This window comes from Peromyscus eremicus, chromosome 1, assembly GCF_949786415.1.
Source record: "Peromyscus eremicus chromosome 1, PerEre_H2_v1, whole genome shotgun sequence".
In the NCBI taxonomy this organism is placed as follows: Eukaryota; Metazoa; Chordata; class Mammalia; order Rodentia; family Cricetidae; genus Peromyscus; species Peromyscus eremicus.
In genome coordinates, this window is record NC_081416.1 from 70348196 (window position 1) to 70361847 (window position 13652).

Genomic DNA, 13652 nt, shown 5'->3' on the forward strand with positions numbered 1-13652 from the left:
CTGAGCCAGAAGTTTACACTTCAGGGTGGTAGTAGCTTCTAAGGGGTGAGGTGGAACCTCCAGGAAGAGAGAAAGGGGGACTCAATTGTCCGGATCATCTTTCTCATACATGCCAGCATTCTACAGTTTAAGGAGCATTTTCCTGGTTGCTTCGAGAAACAAGGTGCTGGACTCTGGCCATGGGAACACGGGCAGGCCAACGACTGTGGCTTATATCCTGTTCCCAGAGTCTGGGTTTGGTGCTCCAGGGGCTGTCCCGAACAAGTCTTAAGAGTTTAAGGTGTCTTTACATTTACCGATTGCATCTTCAGCTCATAGCCTGGGGGTCGACCGCTGGAGCCCTTCCTTGGAGCAGCCCCCGTGGGCCACTGCGGCAGACAGTGGCGCTCAGGGTCCTGCAGAGCCTTACCTCCCAGAAGAAGCAAACCTACAGGGCCGAAGGGCTAGGCAGCCTTTGTAGGATGCAAAAATACAACAGAGGGCGCCGAAACCACCAGCGTCAATGGCCTTGAATATCAATGTATGGGCTGCCTCCCGACCGCCAAGTTCCTTAAAACTGTCTCTGGTAGCCCCGGTCTCAATGCCATACACACCAGGTTTCGGTTTTGCCTTTTCAGAGTTACCGCAATACACAAACTGTATTTACTTGCAAGACGAGGGGGCGGGGACCAAACCCACCGCTCAGTGGGGCGCGCACGCCTTGATCTTGCATTCCAGACTCGAGCTGATGTGTGTCAGCGCGACATGGGGCGGGGGGAGGGTTCTGTTCAGAGGTTTCATTCGCCATCTGCAAGTCACTCCCAAACTTTTCCTCCTAGCGCTCGGGGAGTCAGGTTGACGCGCCCTGGATGCGGGGCGCTAGGCGCGGGGCTGGACGCGCGCTCCCGCGGAGTCGGGGCTGCAGAGGCTTCCGAGCTAGTCTTGGGCTTTTCAGGTACAAGTTGGGTGCCGGGTGTCGGGCTGGGGGCGGCGAGAAGCGGCGGGCGGAGGTTTGGCTAGGGGATTTCGCTGCCCTTCTGCGGGTTCCGCTCCAGCTGGCTGGGACTGGGCGCTGGGAGTCCGGGTGGCGGGGGCTGCGCGCAGCCTCACTCCCCACGGTGCTCCCGGCGCGGAGGCGGCGGCGGCCCAGGCAGACAATGAACTTGGAGCGCGCCGAGCTCTGGCAGGTTTGGGCCCGCACCACTTGGTCGGGCCTCCTCGCTCCAGGCGCAGTCCCCAGCAGGAGGCGTCCCTTTCACTAAGCGGTCCTGGCCGTGCTCTGGGTGCCCAGGGCGCTTGAGGACCCTGCGGGAACGACTGCGGGTGGCGGCGCCGGGGCTCACACGCCCCCCTCCCTAGCCAGAGCGAATGTGGCCCGAGCTCCGAGACAGAGAGGACCGGGTGGTGGCGTGGTGGCGCTGTGGACAGCTGGAGGCCGGCGGAGGACGCACGCCGCGGGGCACGCACCAGCTAGCTGTCCCACAGAAACGCCCCAAGGATTCAGAATCCGTGCGACCCTGGGCCACTTAGCCCTGGAAGCTGAGGGCGGAGGACAGCTGGATGAATATAGGACCAATGGACAGACAGGTCGACGATTTTCTGGAGCGAGCTCGCCGCGGGCAGAACTGGGGACCGGGGTTCTCCTAGCCGTGTTCAATGCCCCTCCCCCGCACACTTTGGGGGAAGTTTCCAGGCTCAGCCTGGGGCAGGTACGTGGGCATCTGCCACTATCTCTGGTACCGATGGGAGCCACCTCGGGAACCCGGGCTCTAGCTGCAACACGACTCCCAGCGGGAAGACACGTGTGGGTTTAGGGGAACAGTTTCATGCGTCGGTGCCTGTAGGAGCAGGGTTCCTGAGGAGGGACTGTGGGGACATGCCTGGGAAGAACCGAGGGAGCAGCCTGAACTTTTTTCACTCCCTGCCTTTTCCTTCGTCCCTGTCCCCCAGTCCCCGGATCGGCCTGGCTAGGGTGTCTCGGCCAGCTGGGGAGCAGCGAGTAGAACGAGGCTTGTCTGAGCCGAGCCACGGGGCGGCGGCGGCTGCCGGGAGCCGGGAAGGCAGCGGCCCGGACGTGGGGGAGACGCGGGGGATGGCGATGGCGTGCTAGTCAGTGGGGCTGTGTGCGCCGGTGGAGAGGAAACGAGCGTTGTGGTGGCTGGTGGCAGGTCTTGGCGCACTTGGCCGGGTGGAGGCCCTAGGGATTCCGGATGGCGCCGGGGCGAGGGGAATCAGGCTTTGCAGGGAATGAATGGAGACCTGGGGAAGCGCCTCATTTCTTCTTCGGGCGAACTGATTGGCTGGCTTGCGCTCATCAGTGTCCACGTTTAAGATTCCAAGGTCCCGCGCACCCTTGTTTGACTGCTCCATCACGATCTAAGTGTCCACGTTGCCTGCCTGTCTTGAGCCTCGGGGCGACAACGCTGCTGGAGTGGCTGGAGCGGCCCAATGCTGGGGCTGAGTTGCCTGCTGCTAGGCTGCTGGTGGCTGGACTTTGGCGCCTCCAGGAAGCGAGCTTTCTTGGAGGTGGCGAGTCTTGGGGTTGGAACCAGCTGCTGGGGGGCTCCTTGTCCTGCGTCTCCTAGTAGATATGCTGGACTCCTTTACTACATCCTTGTTGAGTGAGTTAATGACACAGAGTCTTCAGGAGTGACATTCAGGAAAGCCTTGTGGCCAGTGACTCCATGAGGTTGGTTGCCCTTTTATCAACTACTGTTTCCGAACCGGTGGGGTGCCTCTGTTAGTGAAGCCTAGGTTTTCAGTGCACCCATCTGCAATTCCTGACCGAATGGTGTGGATCACCTTCCTGGATTAGGGTGATCATACCAAAAGGCCCCTTGAGAACATCTGTATCCGACTCCACTCTGTATGCCCTGAAGGGAGCTGAGGCCTAGAGGTTTTTCCAAAGTCTCTCTTGGAACCCCTCCGTTCTCCATCTGATTTTCCCAGTCAGCTGACCTCTTCTTCAGAATATGGCATTTGCTGATTTTCCAAAGTGTTTGTTGAACTAGGATCTGTTGGCCAATATGTGAACACACACACATCATAGGGTTTTGCTCAAAGCAGCCTGGGAGTAACCCGAGCTTTATGATCGGGTTGGTTTTGACCGACAAGTTTGCTTCCCCCCAAACTAAAGAAAAGCTGAGGATGATTTTTTTTTTGTCCTGCCACCTCAAGAGATGGAGTTGGAGGGAAGTGGCTTGCTATTGTTTCTCTACTAGGGCATAGGTGAACAGGAAGTGAAGCTTTAGGTCCAACCTTCTTCCCGAGCTCTGGCTCCCCCGGAGCTATCTTAGGGCTATCTCAGGGTCTCCTGAAGGAAGCACAACGCTGGAGGGAGGCTGGTCTGTCACGATTTTCTTTGATGCATGCAAAACCTGGACCACTGTCCTAACCAGGGATCTAGTGCTGTTAACAGTGGCTGCTGTGAGGGCCACTGTTCCTTCTACACCTTGTCTTCCCTTGCGTCTGAAGAGGGGCCTCACTTTTCCACATTCCCAAGAGATTAATCCTTGCACCAGGAAGGAGCTAGAAGAAGAGGGGAAGGTCCAGGCCAGTGGCAAGTGGACTCTGCTTATTCAGTGCCTGGAGAAGGAGCTGAGAAATAATCTCAAATTAACCAGTTGGGTCCCAGGAGCTAGGGAGCTTTGAACCTGGAGAAAGCAAGCTGGAGATTAGCATGGTGGTGGTGGTGGTGGTGGTGGTGGTGGTGGTGGTGGTGGTGGTGGTGGTGTGTGTGCTGGAAAGAAGAGGGAGATGCCTTGAGCAGGTAGGTGAGTGACACAGCCGGAAGCCGCCACTCAGCTGCAGCGAGTTGAGAAAAAGCAGAGTCCACAGGTCTTGTCATTTCAAGACAGTTCTTAAGCCTGGATGTGGATGTGTGGGCTGGAGTCTAAGGATGATAGAGGTGGGATGGTGGTGGTGGTGGTGGTGGTGGTGGTGGTGATGGTGATCTGGTCCTGTGCTGATGTCAGAAGAGACTTACACTGATATAGACAGGTGATGGTCAACATGGACTAACACTCTGACGGCTACTTGTCATGCCTAGGGCTAGAGGGGCCTGCCTAGGCTTCTCCACATGCTGTGTGTCATGTGTCCCACAGCTAGTCCATGCACCCCTGCATCGAGACTTTGCATACAACTTTTTGTATACTGGTTTACTGAATAGACCCCACAGTGGAGCCTAGGGATGCCACTGGGGGTAAGACAAAGTTCCTGCTCTCTCTTAGGAGAGGCAGACAGACATGCCAATATCAGACAGACAAATGATCCCCAAGTTGCAGGCCTTGGAGTGAGACTAAGGCAAAGCAAGTCCAAGAGAGGGGTTGGCTGTGGGGACAGGGGAGAAGCCTGGGGTGGGGCAGCTCTTCGTGGTTACTGTGCTGGTTTGGGTCTCATCGCTGTGCAGGAACTGCGTGCTGAGAGCACTCTTTGGAGTTGGCAGCTGTCACCTCTGGAGCCTGTCCCCTTCCTGGAGCCTCAGCCGGCCCCTATTTGTACAGATACCATTTGAAGACCATTTGTCTGAGAGAGGAGATATTTTCAATTCTAAAAGTAGAAATTGTTTTTCAAGAGTTGTAGCTGGCTCGGGAGTGTCACCCATCTGAGCAGTCACTCAGAAGATGTATCTTCATATGATTTAGAAGTGACTGTCGAGTCACCGGGACTAAGAATGCATGCATGTCTCTTTCTGGGTTGTAAGTTGGGAGGCTCAGGTACCATAGATATTAAGTTACTTCAAAGGGCAGTTTGGTCCTCCAGCTGGGAATAAAGAGATCTTGTTTTGTTCGTAGCTGGCGGAGTATTCAGAGACAAGGCGTTTCAGCTTACACAGTGGCTTTCTTTATTGTCCCCAAGTATTGGGGTCTGGTGTGTTCCCTGAGACTGCTTCTCCTCTGAAACACTACGGACTAAATGACACACGTGAAGACCTGGCTCTCCACATCCTGAGGTGACCATCAAGGTGGCAGTCACATACTTTGTTTGTCCATCCTAATATCCAGGAAGAAGAGGGTTTGTGTAGATGTGGGCCAATAAGGATTGTTTTCCTAAGACATGAGAATTGAGGAGCAAGGTTTTTTTTTTTTTGTTTTTTTGTTTTTTTTTTTGGTAACACTTGTCATTAGCTATGTCCCTATGCATGCACGGCTGGCCCTGTGCTAAGCAGGTTCCACAGATGTATGTATCCCTTTGTTTCTCTTAGAGGTCCAGGGAAGGGCAATGGAGAATTCCCCCCAAGATTTTGGTTATTCATTTGCACAGGGAAGATGGGGGAGGTAGGATGGGGATAGTCCTCACTCCAGGAGAAGGCTGTGTGAATCCCTGAGTGGTTAAGTGTGTGTGTGTGTGTGTGTGGGGGGGGAGTTGGCAAGTGGGAAGCGATTTCTGTCCTTTACAGAATTTGCAGGGATGCAGAGGGAAGGGGAGCCTCCCCTCTGTCGTTGGAAGCAGCTCTGTACAATATTTATGCATTCCCTTTAGGTGTGGCCCTGGGCCAGGTGCATGGGGGCAGAGAGTCAGCTCTCAGCACGCAGTTCCTGCACAGCGATGAGATTAGTGGGCGAGGCAGAACTTGTGCAAGTCAGAATTACATAATGCTGCTGACAGGCGCCTTCAAGGGGCCTTGGGAAAGTGCAGTGGGAGCCTGGTGAGTGGCTTGGAGATCGGAGTGTTCAGGAATGATTTCACCCAGGTGTCCTACAAAAGAGTTAAGCCCCTGCCAGGTGCTGGGAACAATGCCTGGTAAATAGCACTCAGTGAGCACTGGCTTTTGTAAGTATTTTTTGGTTTCTAGAACTCGTAACCAAAGATAGAGGGATATCTCTGAGGCCTAAAATTGCATAGCACTTCTACCCCACATGTGTCTATTTCCTTAGAGCAGTGGTTTTCAACTTGTGGGTTGTGGCCCCTTTAGGGGTCAAATGACGCTTTCACAGGGGTCACCTAAGACCATAGGAAAACAGATATTTACAGTATGATTCATGACACTAGCAAAATTACAGTTACGAAATAGCAATGAAATAATTTTATGGTTGGGGGTCACCACAACACAAGGAATTGTACTAAGGGGGTCTCAGCATAGGAAGGTTGAGAACCACAGCCTTAGAGCATCATATCCTCTATCTAATATAGTCTACCTTGAGGCCATGGCTGGGAACGTAGTTCAGTGGTGGAGACCTTGCCTAGCATGTGCAAAGAAAAACATAGAAAAGCATTAAAAAAAATAGAGAGAGCTAGGGGAAGCCCCTGATTGCTTTGTCCCAGCTAGGTTTCCTAAGGCTGTGGCTTTAACTCTCTAGCTATCTTCCCATCTGTGCAGGGAGGGGATGGGGTACCTACTACCCTCTGTGCCCCTTTTAGTTGGCCTTGTGGGCAGGCTGTAGGTGCCTAATTGATGTTGTCACATTAAGCAAAGTGGAGACCAGGCCACTCTCCAGAAAAAAAAAAAAAAGTGCTGGTGTAGCTGGCCTTTGAATGTCACATCTTGAGCCCTTCTCTGAGTCTGAAAGAGTCCTAAGAGGGAATGGGTGGGGGGAGGGGGCTCCTGGCTGGGGCAGATGCTCCTGACACCTAGTTTACATTTCTAGACCTCATCTTGGTTCAGACCTTTTAGATTTCTGAGCAAAGTAAAGCTCGCAGCTCCTCCAAAGCAGAGGGTGGCGTTAAAAACAAAAACAAAAACAAAAACAAAAACAAAAACCCGGAAACTTGGATCCTGTCCAGAATTGTATTTGTGGTAGAAACACTGAAACAGGCAGCCTTGTTACCCAGGTGTCTGAAAAACACCCCAGCACGGGCAGATAATTAGATACAGGCTGGGCACAGTTATGTTTTCCTGACAGCGTTCTGGGGCTGATGCTTTCACATTTTCTCTGGAAATGGAATATGTGCCTGCTGGGCTGTTTGGTTCCCTGTGGTCAAAAAGATGGTGGTACAGGCACCTAGGAGGAAGATGGGCCAGGATGGAATTCTGTCGTGCTTTTCTGTGCCCTCGTGGCTGGCTTCCCTGGGGGTATTGGGCCCATGGCACCTTTATCACATGGTCCGACCCTGCATTTCCGAGTGGAAGGGGTTGGAGGAGGAAAACGACGCCCTGTTAGTCTCCATCCTTGATGAACGGGGCTTGGAGCACGTCTACTTTCTATGCTTGTGAATGAGCTCAGCAGCCGATTGGAAGAAGAGCCAGCCCTTCTGGTCAGCATGTTTAGGGACATAGTGCATTCTCCTAGCTCAGGGGTTGGAGCCCCAGCCACTCAGAGAAGCCACCTAGGTGCCGGGCAGAGTCACTTGGGCAGAGTCACTCGGGCAGCTTCGTGGCAATTCTGATTCAAGTCCCTGCTCTGCTCTTTCATCTCATTCCCATGACCCCGGACAAAGCTTAATGTACCAGTTTCCTCATGTAACAACTTCTGCCTGTTGAGTGGCTTATGAACAGTACGCATTGGGGTTCAGGGATCCTCCTCAGATCCAGCCACTTCTCTGATGGAGATCAAATGTGACTTTTGTTCCTATCTGAAGCTGAGGTTGGTGCGTATGCTGAACCAGCATGGGGGGCAAGGTGTACTGTGAAACAACTTGACTGACTTAGCAGTCTGCACACACGGGTAGCTTCGCTCCCTCTGGACAGCCACTTTCCCCCTTGGGGCAGGCAGCAGTAGAAGTGTGTACTTACTGCAAGGCGGGCAGTGAAGGTCTATGTCTTACTTCTATATTCCTGGGACTGTGCTGAAACTTCCCGGCGGCGTAGACAGTGGAGAGGTCCCACATGCTGCTCTCTCTATCTGGCAGGAGCAAAGTGCTGAGCCTAGTGTCTGGCCCATGGTGAAGGGTTGGTGTTTCATCATTGGGTCGGTGGCTGCACCTGAATCCACTGCTGTTTCAGCTACTGTCTGCAGCTCCGCAGTCACTGCCCCACTGCTCAGGCCGAGGCCCGCCGGGACTTTGCATCCTGCCGGAACCGCCTCTGCCTCTGCAGCCAAATGTAATTTTAAACTAAGTCTCTATCATTCTATTTTACCTATAAAAATTCGGGAGTCAGCTACTGGGGTAAAAACTTGCTAGCTCTGAGAGGCCAAGAAGCAACCAGTTGATCTTCCTTCTTAGCCAACTGCCCAGCGAGAGAGCTTCCCTTGGGCCATCCTAAACTAAAAAGGCCACCAAACTCAAAAGTCCCTTCTCACTTCTTCCTGTGCATGACTCTCTCCATTTTCCAGACTCCCTCTAACTCTCTATGGCTACTTCCTGTTAACTAGTTGTTGGCTCCACCTATTGATCCAAGGTTGATTTTATTTAATTAATGCAGTCTTGGGGTTCACAGTGTGATCAATTATCCAGCAACAGGTTGGTCTGTGTCATCTCTTGGGCATGAGGTGGGCAGGGTGGCCGCAGTGTGTATGTGATGTATCAATTCTGTGTTATTTTCTGCTTTGGGAGGTTATCAGGTTTTAAGTTCAAGAAGCATATCTTTCTCTCCCTTCTTGTTCTGGGGAGTGACCGCGGACTTCAAGGCTGCATTCTAACCTGAATGCAGTTCACTCGGATGGAGGTAATGGCTGACTGCTAGCCAGAGATCTTTTCTTTCCTTCTCTCTTGGTCCCTCAACTGGCAGTGGACCCCCTCCCCGACCCTTTTCTCCTTTTCCGTCTTGCTATGTAGCTGAGGTTGGTCTTAAACTGATGGACTTAAGTGCTGTGCTGTGTCAGTCTTCCAAGTGCTGGGACTATTGGCATACAGCGTGCCTGCCGCTGGCTTGCACGTTACGGCCAGGTGGAGTTCTGTCTTTGTGCCAAGTTCCCGGGCCAGCCAGCCGAGACTTGGCTGCACTCGAGTCCCCTAGCCACTGAGAAGGGGAGCCCCTGCACCTGCTCATCCTTCCTTGTGTCCCAACCCTCACCTTGGCATCCCTGCTATTAGGAAGCCCAGACAGTCACGGTCATATGCCTCTTTATCCCATCCACATGCAGTGCTCCTCCTTCTACAGGTCCACTCTGTTGTCTTTCTTAGGTTTGAGCCCTTTCCATGTGTACTATATTCTGGCTTTCTGGGTGATGTCTGTTTGCCTGGCCTAGAGGGCCCCTTCGCAGCGAGGAGGTTGTCTGGAGTCCTTGTAACTTTCTCATTGTCGGACCTCCCTAGATGAGAGTGGTTGCCGTGGATTGTATTCATGCATCCATTTACAGAGATCTAGCTGAGAGTTGGGCTCCCGAGGATACTCGTATACGCCCAGAAGATAGAGGTTCTGCATTTGGCGTCATGACCCAGGAGCTGACACTTGTTGGAAGCGCCTGGTGTAATGACCCTGGACTCCTGGCATCATATTGGAGGGGTTATTTTAAGAACGGTCCCTGCTTTTTTCGTGTCTTGAGAGTCGTGGGGAGAATGTTATGGGAATTTGGTTGCTGCTCCAAGAATATAAACAGGAGTCATCAGCTCAGGCAAGAGCCAGGGGCCAGTAGTGTGTGTGCCCGGAGCATATAGCTTGTCTGAAGAGTCCAGGCTCCTTTGTTTGGAATGTAAATATTTACATTAAAAATTTAAAGTATGTCCTAGTGTATATTTTCAGTGACTGTAATTTCTAAACCCCAAATCAGACTATTGGTCTACAGAGGATTTTTTTTCCTCCAATTTGTGAACCTGTTTATATAAAGAGTCTTCCAAATGTACACATACCAGACCGTGTTTACTTTGTGTGCATGAGGGATCTCCAGGCCTCCAGGAAAGTGGTGGCCCTGATGAATCCGGGCTGCTGATGGTGAGTCTCAGTACACACTGCCGATCCTTCTGTATTTTGAGTTGCAGAGCTATAGGGAACAGTAGCAGACTTTGGGCCCAGGCCCCATGGGATCATCTAACTCTGATTTCTGGTTCAGTATTCTGTTCATCTAGGTAGGGGCTGGCCTGGTGGTCCCGGTTGATCTCCATGTCTTTTCAGCATACACTTCATTTCAGAGCTGTTTATCGCTCTAGGAAGACATCCAGGAGAATTATATTGGTACCCTTGTGCACCCATTGCCAGGTTGGTGTTGACCTGTGTGGGACTGTGTGACAACTTCCTCCATCATTGTCTTTGGGGGCAATTTGGCTTTTCACTTGTCCTCTGGAGACTAGCCTAGATCTATCAAATGTTTGCTTGCCTCTCTGGCCTGCCTTGTTTTCTGGGTTCAAGGCTAGTGGCTGATGGGAACTGGACTAGATCATCTGTCCTGCGTGGGGGAAGGTCACTTCTGGGACTTCCTCTGAATCAGTCCTGGATGGAAAGCATAACAGGGTGAAAAATGTCTTCCCATCACATCTAGACTCCTGGCTGGGTTACAAATTAAACTGACCTAAGACAGATGGACAGAAGGAGGAACATTGTTTATATACACATCGCAGTCTCACAAACTAGAACATGGGAAGGAGGGGAGGGAGGACTGAAGGTCTTCCTGAGCTAGAGAAAACAGTAGGGCTTGAGGCTTCTGTGGGGGATGGCCCCACAAATTACAAGAGGGTAAGGGTACTGTCACTATCAACAAAGACTGTGTTGTGCAGCTAAAGTCTCAGGTAACTAACACAATCTTAGGAACAACCACCAGAAGAGGTGCGTCTGCTTGGGTGGGTGTTTTTCCACACTAATGGGAGCCTGGAGGGGACTCTTAGCACTGACCTTCTGCTAGAGGACCCTCGCCTGGCAGACAAAGTGTCAGAGAAAGCCTCTATCTCTGTCATCTTTCTCAAGTGGCCTCAGTTTGAAGGAGCCAGCATATCAAGCGTATTTTGGTGATACTTCAGTCTGAGTGTGAAATGTGCCCCCCAGACTCGTGTGCCTGAACACTTGGTTCCAAGCTAGTGGTGCTGATAGGGAGGCTGCAGAACCTTCAGGAGGAGGTGCCCAGCTGGTGCATGTAAGGAGGTAGGGCTGGAGGTTCTAGGCTGTCTCTGATTCTGGCCTGAGTGTTGTGCTTGCTGATTGGCAGCCAAGATGTGACAAGCCCTGACATCTGCAGAGAAAGCCTTGCCTGCCTTGATGGGTGGCAGCCCCTGAACCATGAGCCCAAACAAGTTCTTCCTGAAGTTGCTTGTCAGGCATTTAGTCATAACAATGAGAGAACTCTAACTAGAAAATCAGTGTTGAGAATGGGATTGTTGTTGTGATAAACCTGACCATGTGGTTTGTAGGTCTTTGGAACTGGTTTACAGGAGAAATGTGGAAGAGTTTGGGGCTGTAAGCCAGAAAATCCCTCTAAGCAGAACTTATTAGGTCATTCTGGTGGGAGTCTGGAAGATCAGAGTACTGATAAAAACTGTGGACAGTAAAGGTCAGGTTCATGAGGTTTCAGAGGGAAAAAAAAGATTCTACTGGGAACTGGGCAGGAGATTGTTTATGTTGCATCCTGGCAAGAAATTTGGCCACGTTCTGTCCTTATTCTGAATTAAATAGAAACGGACTAAGTTGTTGGTGGAGATAATGTGAAGACAGAATAGCAGCCAGGCTGAGACGTGGTTAGTGCTCGCTGCTTTTAGCAAAGTGGAGAAAAAAGATGTGAAAAGTGTACAGTTTGGCAAGGAAAGGATTGCGATTATGTTTAAGGTCATGGACAAGGCAGGTCCAGACAAAGTAGACTGTAATATTAAAGAGATTAGTGCCATTAAAGATGGCAGATCTTGCCGCAGGACAATGGAAATGGTGCCTTGAAGATAAGATCTCACCTATGGAATGTAGCAATGTAAACCAACAAGTGAAAATAAATCACTTAAGAAGATAAAGCCTCCAGGGTATCCTCTTCCAACAGGATTGCCTAGGGAGGTATTTTCCCAGGTTTATTCATCCAGGCCTTTGGGGCCACTGCAGCCAAAGGTCCAAGGGAGTCAGGCTTCATTTTGAGCTTTTGGCAGAATTTAGCTGTGTCCAAATTGTGCTGGCTTGGCAAATATGCAGAATTCAAGAGCCCTGGGGTCATGGAGGCTTGCACCAGTGTTCCAGGAAACAGCTGTGAAGGACAGGCAACATTCTGAGTGTGGAGCTCCTGAATGAAATGAAGCTGTGAAGATGAAGAAGCGTAAGTTGCAACAGACCTGGGGATGTTTACATACCAGAAAAAGGGAAGCATGACTAGCACTGAGTGAGACCTAAGTGACGCCAAAGAGGCTACATGTGTCACAGGTGACAGGGCTTTTAAGGGTGAGATTACCCAAGCCTGTTAAGAGTCCAGATGACTCCATCATAATTCTTGGGTAATAGATGTGAAGCTACAGGGTTTGTTGCTTGTCCTGCTGGGTTTTGGTCTCGCCTTGAACCGATCTTCCCTTGCAGTGCCCCTGTTCTTTCCTGTTGGAATGGAAATGTTTATTTCATGCCATTGTAGGTTTAAGACATGTTACCTGGTTTTTGCTCTTACAGGGACTCATGGTTAGGAGAGTGCATGAGTTGTAGAAGATACTTTGGACTTGAACAGTATTGAAACTATAAGACTACAGGGACTTTTGAAGTTTGAGTGGATGCGTTTTACATTATGGGATGGCCAGGGGCTTATGTAGAGGAAGGTAGGCTGCTATGTTTGGGGTGTGAAATGTTCCCTACAGGCTCATTTGTTTGACTACTTGGTCCCCAGCTGACAGCACTGTTTTGGGAGGTTGTAGAACTTTTGGAGATGGGGTCTGAGTGGCAGCTGTGTGACCATAGGGACAGAGCTAGATAATCATAGCCTGGCTGTCTTTCTGCCCCTAGTCCTCTGCTTGCTGGTTGGCTCCTGAGATGTGACTAGAGTGTGCTGTCAGTTCCTGATGCTGGATAGAGTTGCCTGTCCATACAGCCTTCCCTACCACAATGGACCTAGAGCTCAGATAATCCCTCCCTTGAGTTGCTTCTATCAGGCATTCTACTGCAGCGATGAGGAAAACTGATGAATCCCATGACATTTCCTCAGTCCTTGAAAACAAGTGTCAACCTCTTAGGAGGATGAGGTGGGTGGATTTCTTGAACCCAGGAGCTCAAGATCAGACTAGTCAATATGGTGAGGCACCATTGCAAACAGTAGCAACACACAACCACAAACATGTAACAGTCTTGTGGCCTGGAGGATAACATGGGGAAGACTTGGGAAACGGAGGCCGTCTAGGCTGCCAGGACACCCGGAGCTGGCCCTCCGTGTAGCAGCCTCCTTCCCATTGCAGGGTGAAGGGCAAATGAAGGGGAGCTGGGAGGACCCTAGAGAGGTACTTTCAGGGCTCTGCCCACCCACCCCTGTCTCCTTTTGGAGTTGGAACAGAAAGCCTCCATTGTCCTTACTTCCCAGCTGGCCCATGCACCTTATGCTGGGTGACTCTGCCTTCTCCTCCATTCACTGAACACTGGCTTAGGGTAAGGACTCTCTGAGGCATCACGATCCATCCTTCCTAATTCATCTCGGTCTCTCAAAGGGCATGGAGTTCTGGGGCTAGGAATGTCTGCTGTCCTGCTTGGGAGCAGTTCCTTCATAACAATCCTGGGGTGCTGAACCCCAAATGGAAGAGGAAGTGAATGGAGAAGTGGCCCAAGGGCAGAAGAATAGAGTTCTATGTTACCCACTACCAAGCATGGAACTTCCCATTTCCCTTTGACTCGCCTTAGGTGACCTACCTCACCCTAAGGACATGTTATCCAGGCTTAGGAGTGACGACCCTAGGGACATCTTGCATGTTCTAGGTACTGAATT

The 13652-nt window shown here is 51.3% G+C and overlaps 1 protein-coding gene across 1 annotated transcript in view; it reads left to right on the top strand.

Moving 5' to 3' along the window:
* The first annotated feature begins 789 nt into the window (after nucleotides 1-789).
* Chst15 (carbohydrate sulfotransferase 15) overlaps nucleotides 790-13652 on the top strand; it is an 83136-nt gene continuing 70273 nt past the window's right edge. The window contains exon 1 of the mRNA XM_059265434.1: nucleotides 790-934. The gene's annotated coding sequence lies outside the window, so the exon portion shown is untranslated. The remainder of the gene's footprint in view (nucleotides 935-13652) is intronic.